The sequence below is a fragment of the Asparagus officinalis genome, chromosome 7 (genome assembly GCF_001876935.1).
Source record: "Asparagus officinalis chromosome 7, Aspof.V1, whole genome shotgun sequence".
NCBI lineage: Eukaryota > Viridiplantae > Streptophyta > Magnoliopsida > Asparagales > Asparagaceae > Asparagus > Asparagus officinalis.
The window spans coordinates 114,422,062-114,441,145 of record NC_033800.1 but is presented as its reverse complement, the minus strand read 5'-3'; positions in this window follow the sequence as shown (position 1 = coordinate 114,441,145).

Sequence of the window (19,084 nt, the reverse complement as noted above, 5' to 3'; positions counted from 1 at the left end):
CAAACTGATACATGACAAAACAGGTATAAAAACAGTTTTTGACTCTTAAAAAAACTCAATTGATTTCTAAACATTGTGTAACTTTGTAAAATATTTTTAATACTAAAAACAAACTGTTCAGAAAAGAAATTTTGCAAATAGGTCCTTATACTTGTGAAAAATAATATTTTGTCAAAACGCTCAAAATTATAAATATGAAAACGTGTGTGTGATATCCTAATAGCTTCAAATAAAATCTACAACTACTTGCCTACAATCTAGCACTAGAGAGAAAAGAAAAACTAGCATACAACTACTTGCCTACAATCTAGCACTAGAGAGAAAAGAAAAACTAGCAAATATCCTCACATAGAATTATATTTCTTTGAGTCTTGATATTGCTTAAAGTTGATGAAGCTTTCACTTGTATATGTTGTTCTCGATTAACATTTGCTTCATCACATTGCCTCCTCCTTCTTTAGATATCTTCGTTGTAGCCCATATTCCATCCAATCCTCCATATGTGGTACTAACAAGCTTGATATGTATATTAACTATAATATCACTCAATAAGCAATTAGTACCGATAATGATAGTTGTAAATCATCATCAAAACATAAGGGCTAACAATTTGATCTGGGAGAGGAGAGGGCATATTCACCTCAACAAGAACTCGAGCATAGGCCAGTCTTTGTCTATTAGCAGTAAGATTGTCAGTAGTAATTGGCTTACCAATAACACTAGCAATCTTGCTAATACAATTTGCATTCCACAAATTTAGCCTCAAGCCAGGTAATTGTATCCACATAGGGTAGTTTTTATCTTTTACTTTTTTAGTATCATCTTCAATGGACCATGGCTTTAAAAGGATAGGTCTTGAACCAAAGAACCAGGGGCCTTTTTCAAGAATACAACTCATATCTTCTTTATTTTTGAACTTGAATAAAAAAATACGAGCCTTCAATAGGCAGATTTTAGGTATTGCCAGCTGAGCCCAGACCTTTTGAACAAAATTTTCCATAGCTTTAAATCTGACATTGAGCCCCAAAACCTATCCTATAAGAGAAAATTGCCAGATAGAAGCTCCTTCAATCCATTCATCATCTTCAAAGGTAACCGTATCCTCAACTTCAGGGGCCACATAATTCAAAACCAAGTCATTTCCAGATTTCCTATTGTTAGCAAAACAGATAGTCCAACTTTTATTCCCAGTATCGACAGAAATAGAGACAGATGTAGATACTAAATGAGGAAATTCACCATTCTCAACATGAGTCGACTCACAGGTTTATCAGTTGACCCAACAGATAAAACTGCTAACTGTGCGACAGATCATGAGTCGACTCATAAGTTTATCAGTTGACCCATCAGATAAAACTGCTAATAGTGCCATAGTTCATGAGTCGACTCAACACTGTAGTGAGTCGACTCAAAACATGCACAGAGCCAGTTTTGAGTAGAAAAATTGATTTTCAAACACCTTTAAAAAATAGCAAATAAATTCCAAAAAATATAAACCTTTGGGAAATGTTTATAAACATGATAATGAACATGTTACAAAAAGAATTTTTCAATTTGCACTTCCCAATTATGAAAACTCATCATTTTACAAAATCACATAAATATAAACTTGTAAAAACTTGATTTTGACAAAATGAGTTCAAACAAGTTTGAAACGATTTCCAATGAATTTATAGATTTGATAAGATATAAAACATTAACATGAAGTCTATAATCAAGAAATACAATATATTTCCAATTATAAAAAGATATAAAATATATGAGTATGTATATGAATATGTTTACTTATTTCATATCTATATAGCTAAACCAAAAACAACTTATCCACATAAATAGATATTTATAAATGTATATGTATATAACTATTAGTTTCATATTTATACGATTTAAACTTGAAAACAAAAACAATGAAAACGAAAGCAATGTGTGTGTATAGTTTGAGCTCTAAGTATCAACACACAAAGTATAAACTTATACTACTATACCCAAGCTATAGATCTTCAATGAGCTCGACTTGGTTAAGGATGAAGCTTGAACTTGAATCTTGATTTGACTTGTGCATAGCTTCAATCCTATTTCTGCCAACCTCCATTTGAATGACATCGTTAAGCTTAATCCATCCAACCTCCAACTTGAGGATAATTGTGTAGATTAACTAACAAAATAAATGCAAGCATTCAACGCACAATATTAGAAATTATTTGTAATCATCAAAACAAAATTAGGGAGTGGGCTCATAAACATGAGACCTAACAATCTTCCCCTTTTTGATGATGACAAACAATCAACACAAAGAGTATATAAAATATGCATGATATCAAATGAATATAAAATGTATAATCTTCATGCATAAAAACCAAAGCAAGATATACTCACAATATATAAGAAAAAAAACTCCCCCTATCAAAATACCACATAGCATGTATCAATGGAAATGATAAAGTAACTAAAGGACCCAAGATGATATGCGCATTAAGACATCAAATTGTGAGTAAACATAGATATGGAACATGCTAAACATAACTCACATTCAAAAAGACCAAGTAAACACACACACACACACACACACTATATATATATATATATATATATATATATATATCATAAAGGAAAAAGTGTTACAAGAGTCTTAAACATAAATTTATCAATAAGATATATATCAAAAAAATATTCAAAAAAGCAAGGATCAAATGTTTAATCAATAAATCCCAAAAAAATCATAAATCATCAAACATAAATCCTGATTATTTAAAAAAAGTGTCTCACTTAAAAAAATATGCATAGATTTATGAAATCAAATGAAAGGAAAAAATATGAGAATCATGAAAGATATTTTTACATGAAAACAAGTCATGAGAACCATAAAGATCATGATAATCATGAAAGTCCAAATGAAAATCAAATCAATTAAATAAAATCATAAATTAATCAAATAAAATCACATGTGTAATTTTAAATCATGATCAAAAGAAATTATGAATCATGATCTAACCTTTATAATATTAAAACATGCTTAATCTACAAAATATCATTTTTGGAGAACAAGTAATTAAGCAACTAGTAATGTCAAAATATTTATATGTTTTATCCATAAAGGTCAAAAAATATATTTATGATAAAACAAAGCAAATATCAATTTTTATCATATCCAACAAGAAAAATAAGAGAGGCAACCATATCAAACTCATTGAGCTTGTTCCAACTCATATAAACTTTTAGCACCCGGTAAATATGATTTGAAAAATAAATAACTAATAAACCCGGGGGTTGCTCAAACACAAACCTCTCAACAAAATCAAAGCCAATAAAACGAAAACGAAAGTATTGACTAAAAGAATTGTTTTTTTCATAAATTTCAAAACATGCTTTTCAAAACTAAGAAATGAAAAATAAAAACAGTAAAAATCTTGATTTAAAAATCAAAAAGGTTTTGACACCCAAATATTTTTGGTGCCGGCAACTTTAGGGACATAACCCCTATCATTAAAGCTCAAGGTCCTTGGGTTATGAAACCATTTGGACGTATCTAGTGCACGGGTACGGTCAAAATAATATTTATAAAAATGACATTTACGATTGTAATATGTGCAATGAAAGGGTTGAAAAGATTTGCGTTGACCTTGTGGTTGTGCACGGGAATTATTTGCAAACAAGGATGATTTTTTAAAATTATTTTGTAAATGTGAAACTCTTTTTAAATCAAAACAAAATTTGGCCAAATAACCAAATCTACCATAAAAACACATTTAATCACATGTGGTCTTTTATAAGCATTTGGCAAATATGAAGCCTTATGTAAATTAAAAAAAATTGTCAAATGGCCAAAACAGCCACAATAATCACACTTGAACACATTAGCATGCTTATGATGAATGTTATGTGCATGTGTGTGTGTGTGATGATGAAGAAACTTGATGGGATGTACAAGGAGCAATATGATTATTAATAGTAGGTTTTTGTGCATCATAGCAAAATTTAGCAATATGACATTTTCGGCCGCAAATAGAAAACTTATAAACTTTGCTATACATGTGTGCATAGTGTGTGAGTTTAGAAGTTATAGTACAAGACTTAGCACACATATCCATAAGTTTCTTATTATTATCAATGTATATTTTAAGGGTTAAATCTAAAGATGATATACGGTCCTTAACATGATTCAACTTATTTACTTCCACAAATGCATTGTTATTAGAAGTAGAACATATATAAGTGTTAGCAAAAGAACTAACTTTATTTTTCATATTCTCTACTTCTAATATAGCATTATCTTTCTCTTGAGTTAAGCTAGCAACTTTTGAAATTAATAAATCATGATCCAACTTTAATTTTTTATTATTCTCTTTGAGGATCACATTCTCATTAAAAATTGAATCAAACTTAGATGCTAATAACTCATGATCAGATTTTAATTCAACATGCTTGTTTTTTTATTCTATAAAATTATGTTGCAACTTCCTATAATTATGCATTAATAATTCATATCCACGGACGAGTTCATCAATAGTAAGTTTATCATCACTATCGGACTCGCATACCTCACTAGGGCTATCGCCTAGTGGTTGTGTACATGATACTCCAATAGAACTTGAAGAGGAAGGTGCCAAAGCTCGTCGGATTGCCTCTAAGTTTTTTTGATGTGCTTCTATGAATTTTCACAATATATAAGCACTATCAAATGAATCAAGCTCGTTAGAAAACGATGAATCAAAAGCATTTAACAAAAATTCTAGCAAAAACTTATTCATTGTAAAAAAAAATTATCTTCTTTGCTCCACTTGGATTTCTCCTTAGTGGGCACAATATAAGCATCATCAATAATCTCCCATAAATCGAAATGTCTAGATTGAACAAAAAGTTTAAATCTAACACACCATTAAGCATAAGGGAAATTATCTATTCTAGGAACAATATTAATGACATAACCTAAGCTAGGTACACCATGCATACCCATGATATATTTATGCAAGCAAGATACAATCAAAATAAGATTAGCAATATATGAAAACTTAGATCTTTGACTCAAGACGGTTAGGCCACAAATCAAGAGCACCAATCTTTGATACCAAATGAAATTACCCTAGAGGGCAGGTGATTAGGGTATATGCTAATCTTATTTGATTTAATACCAAACTAATACTTATTAATAATTATATCCTAGCAAGTATGATATACAACAAGTTATATGCAAGGACGTTAAACTATGGGCGAAATAAACATGAGCAATGGTGATATAAAATGAGATAAATAAAGCACAAGATAAATACGCCAAGGCAAACGCAAACACAAGAACATGATCACAGAGTTCGGTCCCCTCGACCTACATCTTCGCTCCGCACTCCATGGGAGAATCCACTATCACAAATGGGTTTTTGACATTCACCCAAAAGAGTTTATACCTCACAATCGGTTTTCTAGCTCACCGAAAACTTTCACAATCTCACACACTTGCAATCACACTCTACACCCTCTAAGTATTGGCCTAGCCCGTGTCATCTTCCTCAAGTGCTCGGATTTACAACCTCTCCCTAGGCTTTAGTACTGACTTCACTCTTTTTAGAATCGACCCCGTCTCTCACCACATACTCCTCTCGGTGTACAAATGTATTACAATGTGATCTCACAAATAAGCTCAAATGCAAGGGTTTATTCTCTACAATGAATGAGAACTCAATGTAAACTCACACTCTAAGTAACACTCACCATAATCCAATTAATACAATGTATGAAATACTAAAACCTCAATAGGTTGTGTGTGTAAACAAAGAGTAAAATCAAATATAAACTCAATTAAAGTCTAGCTTATAGAAATGATAATCAAACATATAAATAGCTAGAGATTGAGTTTAGAAAACTTCTCCAATGATAACAAAAGTGAAAGAGATGAGATGAGCTCAAACATGAAATGATGATCTCTTCTTCCTCTTGTGAAAACATCTTCACATAAACTTTTGTAAAACACACTTAAACAAACTTTAAATATCTTTTAAACTTGTTTGAAAACTCTCTTGGTGGTTGAAAATAGTTATGACAAATGAGTATATAAAGGGTGGAATAAACCAGCCCAAGAAACCAACAAAATCCAATAAAAATATTAAAATATCAAAAAAACTGGAAACTATTCATTACTGTGTAATGGCTACATTATGAGTCGACTGATGATAGGCATGAGTCGACTCATGTCTGTATGAGTCAACTCACAAGTTTATTAGTCGATCCAGCAAATAAAACTGCTAACTGTGCAACTGTTCATGAGTTGGCTCACAAGTTTATCAGTCGATCCATCAGATAAAACTGCTAACTATACCATAGTTCATGAGTCAACTCAACACTATAGTGAGTTGACTCAAAACATACACAGGCCTGTTTTGAGCAAAAAAATTGATTTTTAAACCCCTCTAAAAATAGCAAATAAATTCTAAAAAATGTAAACCTTTGGGAAATGTTTATAAACATGATAATAAACATGTGACAAAAAGGATTTTCAATTTGCACTTCCCAATTATAAAAACTCATCATTTTGCAAAATCACATAAATATGAATTTGTAAAAACTTGATTTTGACAAAATGAGTTCAAACAAGTTTGAAACAATTTCCAATGAATTTATAGACTTGATAAGGTATAAAACATTGTCATTAAGTCTATAATCAAGAAATACAATATATTTCCAATTATGACAATATATGAAACATATGAGTATGTATATGAATATGTTTATTTGTTTCATATCTATATAGCTAAACCAAAAACAACTTATCCACATAAATAGATGTTTATAAACATATATGTATATAACTATTACTTTCATATTTATACAATTTAAACTTGAAAACAAAAACAATAAAAACGAAAGCAATGTGTGTGTACAGTTTGAGCTCTAAGTATCAACACACAAGATATAAACTTATACTCTTATACCCAAGCTATAGATCTTCAATGAGCTCAACTTGGTTGCGGATGAAGCTCGAACTTGAATCTTGATTTGAATTGTGTATAGCTTCAATCGTATTTCTACCAACCTCCATTTGAACGACATCATTAAGTTTAATCCATCCAACCTCCAACTTGAGGATAATTGTGTAGATTACCTAACAAAACAAATGTAAGCACTTGACGCACAATGTTAGGAATTGTTTGTAATCATCAAAACAAGATTAGGGATAGGACTCATAAACATGAGACCTAACATGGCGTTGATGTTTTCGATCCTGAGTGGCCGAAAGCTGCATCTTCATAATGTGATCAATCATTTTTTGAAGGGATCTCAACAAGCAGTCATTTTCCATTCTCTTTTGAATAGCTTGCATGTTGTTGTTGGGAAACTATCATAAGTTTTTGAAAATCGCCTCAAGATGCTAAAAGGCTCGTTCGACGCCTTCTTTTGGGCTTCAATTTTCCAAAGAAGGTCATGAGCTTCTCCATCCACCATGTCCGTCAACCATTCCCATTCTTGGCTTGAACTAGGAGTTACCTTTGGTGTTGTAGCAAAATTCACATCACTTACAACAGGTAGATCTGTTCTAGAAGATACTCGCAGATCATGCATCCTAAGTACTAAATAATCAAAGGAAATTGTTGACCCTTGTCTTGACCTAGTGTGACAATAGACACCATCAATCTCTAGAAGTATACTTTCAATATCAGGAGAGTAGGATTATCAGCATCTTCTTCTTCATCTCCAGAGACCACACTAATCATATTGACTGTGAATTCTTTTAAATTGCTTTTACCCTTTGGGTCCATCTCCGTCTTTTTATCCTAGCCTATGAAGGCTTAGGAAATTGATTGAGATAATTGAAAACTGATTCCCTTTTGAAAAAACACTTGCATTAAAAATTCGTTTGAATTTTCGAGACAATTTCCCTTAAGGTCGCACAATGTTGACATTAGCATGCCCTTTTTAGAGAAATGAACTTTCTTAAATCAGTAGGAGTTCTAACTTGGTTTAGGCAATTGCTCCCCTTAGGGATAACTTTACCTCTTCGAATTTTAGCATGAGAACATCACTTATGATGACATTACTTTGACCTTTAGCTAGTGTGGTCAACCAAATCGTCATTATAAGTTAGAGCTTGCGATTTGGATGAAGAATCATCATAGATGATATTGTTCTAAGATGAAGGATTACCCCCGTTCATTGCTCCTATTAAGGAAGCGTGGCAAGTATCGTGAGATGCTTTAAAGCAAACCCCCAAGGAGGTTGTGGATTGGTGTCCTAGATCAGAAGACGTATGAATGTCTTGGGTCTCGGTTGAGGGGAGGGTCAATACTTCTTCACTCTGGGTGAAGTTTTGACTGTCATTGATGATGTTTGTCTTGACATATGCGAGGGTCAAATTTGACCCTGTTTTCACACAATGGTGAATTTTGTAATAGCTCCTGGTGGTAGCCATTGATGACTTATCAAAGGAAATAAATTCCTCAAATTTGCTTGGTCAAATTCAATGGCCAGTAATTTAGCAAAAGACCAAAGGGCCTTAGTGTCAGACTGGCACACAATTTTCTCATCAGTTAAAAAATTAGTCCGTTGTGGAATTGTCATCCTATTTCATGTCTTTTGAATTACAATTAACTCAACTTATAATTTAAGAGAAACTAAAAAGAAAACAAGAAAATTTTATATTTCTAGGTTTTCTCCATGTGCTAATGAAGCTTCAGTCTTGTACACTGTTGATAGTCCAATGAAGACAATGAGTCTCATGCTAATTAAAGGTTGTCAAAGCAGCTAAAATCCGACAGAGTTAGCTGGTTAGAGATGCCAAGTTTTGGTATCAATCCACTCTAAATCTAAGTATCCTAAAATGAGTAATCTCCTCTCCTCTCCTCTTATAGGCTAATAGAGAGAGTTAGTAGACATTAAATGTGAACTAAGTGAGCCATTAACTTAGAAGATAACAGGGAGAACCGTTTTTATAAAAAATAGCTCTTAAAACGATTAATGGTAAGATTCACCTATAATGGTCAAAGGCGAATCTTGCTGAGAAATTCTGGGCGAGGCTCGTGAAATGTCTTTGGCGAAGTTTGTCCTAGTGAACTTCACTAGAACAAGGACAATCCACATTCTTTAAGATGTGGATGACATGATCCACATAGGTCTTTTGGGCAAAGTTCACGTGAGGCTTGGACGAACTTAGCTATTGTTTAGGTGTGCTTTGATGTGGGCTTATTCTTGGGCCTACAAAAAGTTTTTAGCTCATGGGTGTTTACTTCTTGGACTTAGGCTGAGCTTGAATATATTTTTTTAACCATCTACACTTGCATGCCTTGTTTTGTTGTTGAGGAGCCTACCGAGTGTCGGTGATGAAATGGGCTTCGTGGCGCAAGGGTTGAGGAGTGGCCTCCCTAACTCGGTCTTCATCTCCTTGCCGTTGAGATTGTTCTCTTGTTACTAGAGTAGCGGATGGTCGAGCATGTTGGAGAAGACAGATCCCTTCACAAGCAACAAGCATTAGAGGCCTCGGAGGAGAGATTTCCTCCAGTGCTCAAGTCAGTGACTGATAGAATCCATATGAAGAAAAGTGTAAGACTAAGTTTAGGGTTTAAAAAGTCTATGTTCGCGTGGAAAATCGTAGGTTTCTTTGTTATTGATTCCATTGTCATCTTGAGTTACAACTTTTTGAGTTACAAAAGATCCGGTCTTTTTATAAGATCCGGTTACAACGAAAATCAAATAAAAATAAACAAAGATTACAACTTTTCTCCTTTTGTGTCGAACGAATCGCGAGCTCCTGTTTTGCGGTCGCTCGCTTGGTGGGTTCTTTGCCTGCGCCGGGGTTGTTTGCCGTGGACCACCGCGAGATCTAGATCCGGTCGGATCTACGCAGTACGACGGGTATTATTTCACCAAGGAAATAATAGCCGGGGAGGATTGTTTCACCAAGGAAACAATCGTCCAAGTCTCGGGATCTAAGACCAAGCTTAGATCCGGAGTATGCCTGCGTAGATCTGAGATCTGATCCTCTCGAACACCTGCCTTATTTGACTTTGATGATCGCCGAGCACCAGATCTGAAGGAGTGAATCCCCGAAGTCCCAAAGTTTTAATCTTTTTTAAGTTCCGAGTCTCCAATCCAGCAGGGCTTCGCCTCTCTCCAAAATTTCCAACCTCCCAAATGAACCAAGGCCTAGCCTATTTATAGGCACTCAGATCTGTGCCTAGGCACAGATCTGGGCCGGCCACCTCAGGGTGGCTCGGCTTGGGCCGAGCCACCTGAAGTTGGCTCGGCTTCGGCCGAGCCCCTCTAGGTGGTGGTTTTGGTGTTTTCCGCCTTTGGTTCTGTCCGTGATTTGATTAACTTAGTCTCTGATTTGATCTGATTTGGCAGTAAATCCGGATCCCGATTAGGCAGTAAATCCGCTTCTGAGTTGGAGTCCGAAACCGATCTTGATTCGATCGTCATTCGTCCGAGTAGGCCTTTGGTTGGATGACTTGTTGACTCTTCGAACACTTGGCTTGATCCCGCACGTGTATGGATGCATTCCGTCGCTTGATGCGATTCGTCGATCTCGTCGCCTCGTTGGTTCGTCGGTTTGTGCCGAGCTGAGCTAAGGGACCTATAAGCAATTTTATATGCCTACAGTCTAGACCTAAGAATTGTGAGAGTAGCTTATGTTTATAAGAGAGATGGAGGGCAAATAGGCTATTTGACTCAACCGACAAAACTGACATTCGGTTTACGTTTTACACATGCTCAACAACTAGTTGGGCGAGTTCACCAGAGTGGTTTACATCGCATTTAATGCGACATTGACCGGGTGACAGCGTATAGGGGCCATCCGAGAAGTCATTATTACTTTTCATCCGTATTAAATGTGATGACGACTGGGTGACAAAGTATGAATGACGCCCGAAAAGTCATCATCACATCTAATCATTCATTAAATGTGGGTGCCACTGACAAGGCAGTTCGACATCCCCTCGCCTCATGAGAAATATCTTCTAGCAAAGCCCGACTTGAAGATGTCTTTTAAACTCAGATAGGACTATTGGAGAAGTGGTCTAGTCTAGTTAGGTAACAACTACGTTCGGACCAGGTTGCTGGTCATAGGACCCGATTTGCCTAACTAACCCGTGGCTAGTCTCAAGGGTTTGTCAAACTTATGTCTTTTAGGGTATAACAAAAGGTTATTGAGCTGATGATAAAACTGAATGTTAATTTGAAACGTTTTCAAAAGTGTTTGATAAATAAACAGAATTAACATTAATAGGTAATATGGTCAAAAAAATTACGCTATGAAAGCAAGTGTTTTTGAGTTCAGTTTGTACCCATCTACAATGGAGTGTCTGAAGAAAAAGATACCTGAGGTCTGAGGATTTGGGATATATTCAAATAATTAATGATTTAAATACTCGTTGACAGGGTAACTAGAAAAGAAGCATTTTGTTTATCTATCTAATCAAATTTGTTACTTGAGTATATATTACGTGCACCTCTATTATATGAGTATGGTCAGCATTTTATATCTGGGCTTACTAAATCTAGTACTAGAGACAGTCTCAAATTGGGAATCATACAAAAATGGACAAGATGGATACAAGGATAATATGTTGTACACACTTGAGTATATATTACGTGCACCTCTATTATATGAGTATGGTCAGCATTTTATATCTGGGCTTACTAAATCTAGTACTAGAGACAGTCTCAAATTGGGAATCATACAAAAATGGACAAGATGGATACAAGGATAATATGTTGTACACTAAGGCTGTTTGGTTTGTTTCCTAGAAACCAAGAAAAGAAAATCTTTGTACTTTTTTATTAAAATATTATTTTTATTCATTTCCATCCCTAAAACTCACCCCAGGAAAAAAAATCTATAAACTTTTTATCAATAAAATATTATTTTTATTCACCAACTCATCACATCTCATCTCTTTTCTTACTTTTAAAAATAAACCAAACACAAGAAATGAGTCACATCATCTAACCAATCTCATCTCATCTTTAAAAACCACTCACATCATCCAATAATATGGTGACAACTTATCTCATCTCATTAACATTTTATTTCCACTCATTTCCTCAAAAAAACCAAGAAAATTGATTTTCTTAAGTGTGAGTCACATCATCCAATAATATAATGACAACACATCTCATCTCATCTATTTTCTTATTTTTAAGAATGAACCAAACACAAGAAAAGAACCTATTATAGGAATTATTTTTAAGAATGAACCAAACACAAGAAAAGAACCTATTATAGGAAATATGTTTCTTATAATACATTTTCTTATTTTTTTGAAAAGAACCTATTATAGGAAATATGTTTCTTATAATACATTTTCTTATTTTTTTAACCAACCAAACAACCTCAAAACAAGTTTTCTTATTTTTTTAGTCCCCCGTACCTCCCTTTCATAATAAAGCGACAAGTAGTCCTCCACCTCTCATCGCCCACCCACATCTAAAGGAAATAGGTCAACTGCGTGTTTTTCCAACCGGCCCATGTGCCCCAAGCCACATAGATCCTCCATTCACATGATTTGAATTAATGCCATCAAGAAATTTGTTCAAGTATTCATTGTATTTGCCCCCAACAATATTTGCAATTGAACAGTAAGTGTAAAACTATTCAAGGGGAGAAGGATTGTTGTCTGGGCAAGGAAAATGACATGATCATAAGGTTGTGTAGCTTTATTTAATGAAGAAGACCCCAGAGTGACGAAGACCAATTTGGTACAAGTTACAAGTGAATTAATAATTTGGTGAAGAAGACCCCAGAGTGACGAAGACCCCAGAGTGAAGGAAAATGACATGTTGAGAGCAGCTCTTTGCTCTCAAGTTACAAGTGTTTGAGGAAGATCAATTTGGTAGATGCCATAGTTTAGCCGGACAGTCAGAAGAATCTAATATCCGAGGCCTTGGTTCAGAAGCTGAGTCTTAAGATGGTCAAGCATCCAAAGCCCTATCCATTAGGGTGGATTCAGAAAGAGGCGGGGCTGAGTGTAGTTCATTAATGCACTTTTAGATTTGCACTCCATGAGTCGTATATTGACGAGGTCACTTGTGATGTAGTTCCATTGGATGTTTGTCAGGTTATACTAGGCAACTCTTATTTATAGGATAGGTACACAGTCTATGACAGGCGGACCTAGAAGTATACGTTCACTAATGACGATGAGCAGTTCATATTTCGTTCTGTGTCTCTTTCACAAGAGACAAACTTGGTGACGATGACACGGGCGAAGAGGCTAGTGAAAGCAAGCAAGAAGTTTGTTTTGTTGTTCATTAGGCCTTAATGAGGAGCAGCCGAGTAGAGTATGCTTGACTACCTTGAGCAAACTTCAGGAGGGAGATCTCAACAGGTTAAAGACCAAGTATGCAGACTTATTTTCAGAGATCACTGGACTACCGCTGAGACGGAGTGTGGAGCATGAGATTATGCTGACAGGAGAGAGTTCCTTGCAGAATATAGGTTTTTACCGCACATCGATACAGGAGCCTGAGGAGATATAGAGGCAAGTTAAGGAACTTCTGGAGAAGGGAGTGATTGTGCCGAGTTGTTCACCTTGTGGATCGCTAGTGTTATTGGTGCCCAAGAAGGATGGAGGCTGACGCATGTGTGTGGATTACCGGGCACTCAACAAGATAACAATCAAGAATCGTTACCCACTACTAAGGATCGATGATCTTATGGACCAGTTGGAGGGAGCGAGGTTCTTCACAAAGTTATATCTTAAGTTTGGTTACCATCAGGTGAGGATTCAGGAGGACGATACTTGGAAGACTGCATTTAAAACCAAGCAAGGCTTGTTCGAGTGATAAGTGATGCCGTTCGGGTTGTGCAATACTCCGGTAATCTTTATGAGGCTGATGAATGACTTGTTGCAACCTTTCATAGAGGATTTTGTGATAATTTACCTCGATGACATCTTGGTGTACAACAGAACTTAGGAAGAGCATCTTGTTCATGTCGAGAAGGTGTTTGAAGTGCTACGGATGGTTGGCTAGAGCTCAATGGGAAGAAGTGTGAGTTTGGGAAGGACAGGTTGGTGTATCTCAGCTTCATCATGGGGAAGGACCAGCGGAGGATAGATCTAAGTAATATTGCGTTTATCACGAAATGGCCTATGCCAAAGACAGTAACATAGGTGAGAAGCTTCATGGGGGCTTACCAGTATTTGTGCAAGTTTATTCGACACTTTTCTATTTATTTGGCACCCTTACATGGCCGTACTAAGGCAAAATATTAGTTTGAGTGGGGTCGGACTCATGAGGAGGCTTTTTAGTTACTGAAGAAGAAGATCTCGAAGGCACAGGTGTTGACGTTACCTAATGTGCATAGGACCTTCGAGGTAGAGACCGATGCTTCTAGCTATGCTATGCTTCTAGCTATGCTATGGGTACCATGTTGACGCAGGATGGGAAGCCGGTGGAGTACCATTCTGAGATGTTTACGGATGCTATTCAGAACTATCTAACTTACGATAAGGAGTTTTATGCACTCTACCAGGCCATCAAGCATTGGAGGATGTACCTGTTGGGTAAGGAGGTGGTTGTGCACTTAGATCACAAGCCATTAGAGTTTCTACATGCCTAGATGAGGCTACAATAGGCACGACACATGAAGTGGATGTCCTATTTGATGGCATTCAACATCATCATTAGGTACAAGAAGAGGGCGACTAACAAGTTGCCCGATATGCTATCTCGATCGCCGGTGAGAGCTTTGTTGGTGGCGACGCGTATTCAGCCTTTGGTTCCCTTGGAGTATACACATATGTACATATTCAGCAGAGACTTCGGCAATGTGTTCGAGCAGGTGGAAGCAGGTCATAAGGGGATGTATGAGATCAGAGAAGATGGTTTGTTGTATCATGGGATATTACTTTGCATTTTGGAGGATGGTGATCGGTTGCAGTGGGTTCTTCGACGCTACTCAATCTTCAACGTGTGCCAAGTCATTTTGAGATTCAAAAGACGCTACTTAATCTTTGACGCTATATCTTTTGGCCAAAGATGTTAGAGGATGTTACCAAGTATGTTGGAGGGTGTAAGCTACGTTGCACATCAAAGCCTTCTAACAGAAAACGGAGATTGTATCTACCGTTGTCAGTGCCTTCTAGACTGTGGAAGAGTATGTAGGGTTGAAAAAGTTCGATTGATTTCTTTAACTTGAAGAATTAATATTCGATCGCTCTGTACGATCTATTACAATCACTCTCTCTCAATTATAGAGGAAGAGAGGTTTTGATTTGACTTTTCTTTAATTTTATGTGGGTTCTTGGTGGTGAAAGAACGCTTCCCTTGATGCTTGAGTCGAGATTGCTTCCCATTAACGTTCAGAACAAAATTGCTAAAGAGCTTAGATTAGTGTTGTAGATCTCTGAATGCTCTTGTGCGTGTAGTTTGATCTCCGAAAATTCCCCCCAGTCTCTGTCCCCCCTAATAGCTACTCGAGGCTATTTATAGGAGTTTAGCACGTAACTAACGTGCTGAAGTCATAGGAACGTGAGCATAACTGATGCAGTTGTGGGTGTAACCAATGCCTACCACTTAGCCCACGTGGCTGTCATGGTCTTTGGGACCGTTACAGCCTAATTTGAAGTGAGTGACGAGCTTTATTGTATTAGTGAACCTCATCTTTGATGTCGAACCTCGCTGTGTTAGTGAACCTCATCTTTGATATTGAACCTTGTTGTGTTGGTGAACTACGTCTTTGATATCGAGCCGCGTTAAGAAGAGTTTCAAATGAGCTTCAATGCTTTTATTTGAGCTTCCGGACGACGTTCCCCTTCACTGATGCAGTTCGTCATGAAGAGGTACGACCCTCATCTATCTTTTGGCATTATTAGTGCCTACAAGGCCAAATGATTAGCCGATGATAATTATCTATGAAGATCAATGAGAGTGGAGGAGAGATATGGCTTTTGACTAGCCTCTCAATCCCCCCTCCTTTCATGTTGATCATGTCTATTTATAGGTTTAGGACCATTATGGAATGGGTTAATGGTCTTTAACTACCCTTATAATGAGGGAGTTAGTGGTCATTAACTCTTCTTAAATGGATGAGTTAGTAGTCATTAACTCTCTTTAAATGGGTGAATTATTAGTCATTAACCCTCCTTAAACGTAAGCTTTAAAAAATAGTGACAGACGAGATTCATCAATAACAACAATGAAAAACTTCATCTTCAATGACAAAATTTGTTTCTAGACGAACTTAATCTTCAATGATGAATTTCCTTTCTAATGAACTTCATCTTCAATGACGAACTTTATTTCTGGCGAACTTCATCTTCAATAACGAACTTTGTTTCTGCGTGAACTTTATCTTCAATGATGAACTTCGTTTCTGGGGAACTTTGTCTTCTATGATGAACTTTGTTTCTAGGTGAACTTCATCTACAATGACGAACTTCATTTCTGGCAAACTTCATCTTCAATGGCGAACTTCATCTTCAGTGACGAACTTCGTTTCTAGCGAACTTCGTCTTTAATGATATACTTTATTTCTGGGGAACTTCGTCTTCAATGACGAAATTCGTTTCTGGGTGAACTTTATCTTTAATGATGAACTTCGTTTCTCACAAACTTCGTCTTCAATGGCGAACTTCATCTTCAATGACGAACTTTATTTCTGGCAAACTTCGTCTTCAATGACGAACTTCATTTCTGGCGAACTTCGTCTTCGATGACGAACTTCGTCTTCGATGACGAACTTCATTTCTGATGAACTTCATCTTTAATGACGACCATCATCATTATGGGCTTTGTTAGCTAAGATGAGGTTCATCATCATGACGAACCTCGTCATACTTGTAGTGAGTATTAACCTTGCTTTATTCCTTAGGATTTTTAGTGACTACAAGACCCCCTTCATAGTTTTCAGACCTGAATTAGGTTGTATGAGGTCTGAAATACTTTGAACCTTCTCGGCTATAATGAGCTTGGTTTACACGATGAGCTTGGCCTCTTGGTGAGCTTTGATGCTTCAGGGTGAATCTTGTGGTTGCAGGTGAAGTTTGCATGACGAACTTAGCTTGCATGATGAGCTTGGCTTGCATAACTAGCTTGGCCTCTTCGCGAGATTCGATGCTCTGGGGTGCACTTCATGGTTGCAGGTGAATTTTGTCATTTCTGGGCGAACCTTAATACTTCGAGATGAAGTCCGGCTATTCGTTAAGTCTTGTCATTCTGTGTGGGCTTCGTCAAACCCATGTAGGATTAACAATCAGGACTTAGGATTTTAGCAAACCCTCAGCTATCAACGGACTTGATGTGTCTTTACCAACTACTGTTTGAGTTGGACTAGCCATGCATTTACCCTTAGCATGATAAGTTGTCGAGGAGTTTCTCTTAAGATTAATGATAAAATTTCTCCTCTATCCTTAGCTATTCAAGGTATTGGATTAAGTGTTCGAGCATGATTATAACAGTTAAGTTGTAATCAAGTTTGGTTGTGCCATTCAGCATAACAGCTCAACCTGAAAAGTTGAAAGCGAGGCTCATCACATGGTAGATCTGCTATTTTAAAAAGTGGTCATTTGTAGGGATGATGATGTGATAGCAATCAAGTCATTCAGTGACATGAAAGTATAACGACTATGATTAGAATAGAGGCACATCACATGGTAGTCCACTATCTTCGACTGTTCTATGGAGATAGAACATTCAAAAGGGATCAGATTGTGAATCATCGCATGATAGATCACTATCTTGATCGAGTGACAAGTAGGTATTCATCACATAGTAGAACACTACTTGACAAAGTATAATTTAGTGGACCCACCATCCTATTGAAGAGGATTGGTGGGAGGTTTTGAAGGGAACCAAGTTGTTCAGTGATATGAGAGTATAACGACTATGATTGAAATAGAGGTTGGAATAGTGACACATCACATAGTAGGCCACTACTAATGACTGTTTTAGGAGATAGAACTTGTAAAAAAATCAGGTAGCGAATCATCACATGGTAGATCACTATCCTGATCGAGTGACAAGTAGATGTTCATCGCTTTAAAGAACACTACTTGGAGAGGAAAATCAAGTCGTTTAGTGACATGGGAGTATAACGACTGTGATTAAAATAGTGACACATCGTATGGTAGGACACTATCTTTGATCATTCTATGGAGATAGAACTTTCGGAAAAGACCAGATAGTGAATCATCGCATGGTAGATCACTATCTTGATCGAGTGATAAGTATGTGTTCATCGCATGGTAGAACACTACTTGGCAAGGGATATCAAATCGTTAAGTGACATGGGAGTATAACGACTGTGAATAGAATAGAGGCACATCACATGGTAGGCCTCTACATGACAAAGTATAAAGAGTTAACTATCAGAGATAATTATTAACGTGATAGTTTTATGGACCCACCATCCTATTGGAGATGATTGGTGAGGGAATTTAGAGGAAGTGACTATCAGAGGTAATCATTAACATGATAGTTTTGTGGTCCTCGCTATTCTATTGGAGAGGATTAACGAGGGAATTTGGAGGAAGTGACTATCAAGCATAATCATTAACATAATAGCTCTTTGGTCCCGTCATCCTATTTGAGAGGATTAGTGGGGGAATTTGGAGAAAGTGACTATCAGATGTAATCATTAATGTGATAGTATTTTGGTAAGGGGCCAGATGCTCATGTTTGACTTCGAACTCATCTTGGAGTTGATTTATGATGAGCTTCGGGTCATCTTGGCTCCGTTAGTAAGAAAGCTTGAGGTAGTATATGGTTTTACAAAGAAACTAAAACTACCCCCACTCCAGCAATAATCAGGATTAAAGAGTAAAGACTCCAGGATCCAATAAAGTTTCGATCTTATCCTTCCAAATGTAGCATTTAGAGGTGAGATGATGAACGATCCTGTGGTACACATAATAGTTGGGATCATCCATTCTTGACATCTCCTCATGTCGCATTGATTCTGTGAGTTTGATCTTTTTCTCCTTGGTCAAGGATTTGAGTATCGGGATGACTTGCTCATCTTAGAAGTCGTACTTCTACTAAAAGCGGCTATCCAAAGATTTACCCTTCTGCTTTGACAAAGATTTAGGAGAGGAAGTGGTTTTCACCGCCAAAGCATCTTTCCATTTTACATAAGTTAGTGGGGTGAGGTTGTCTTGGT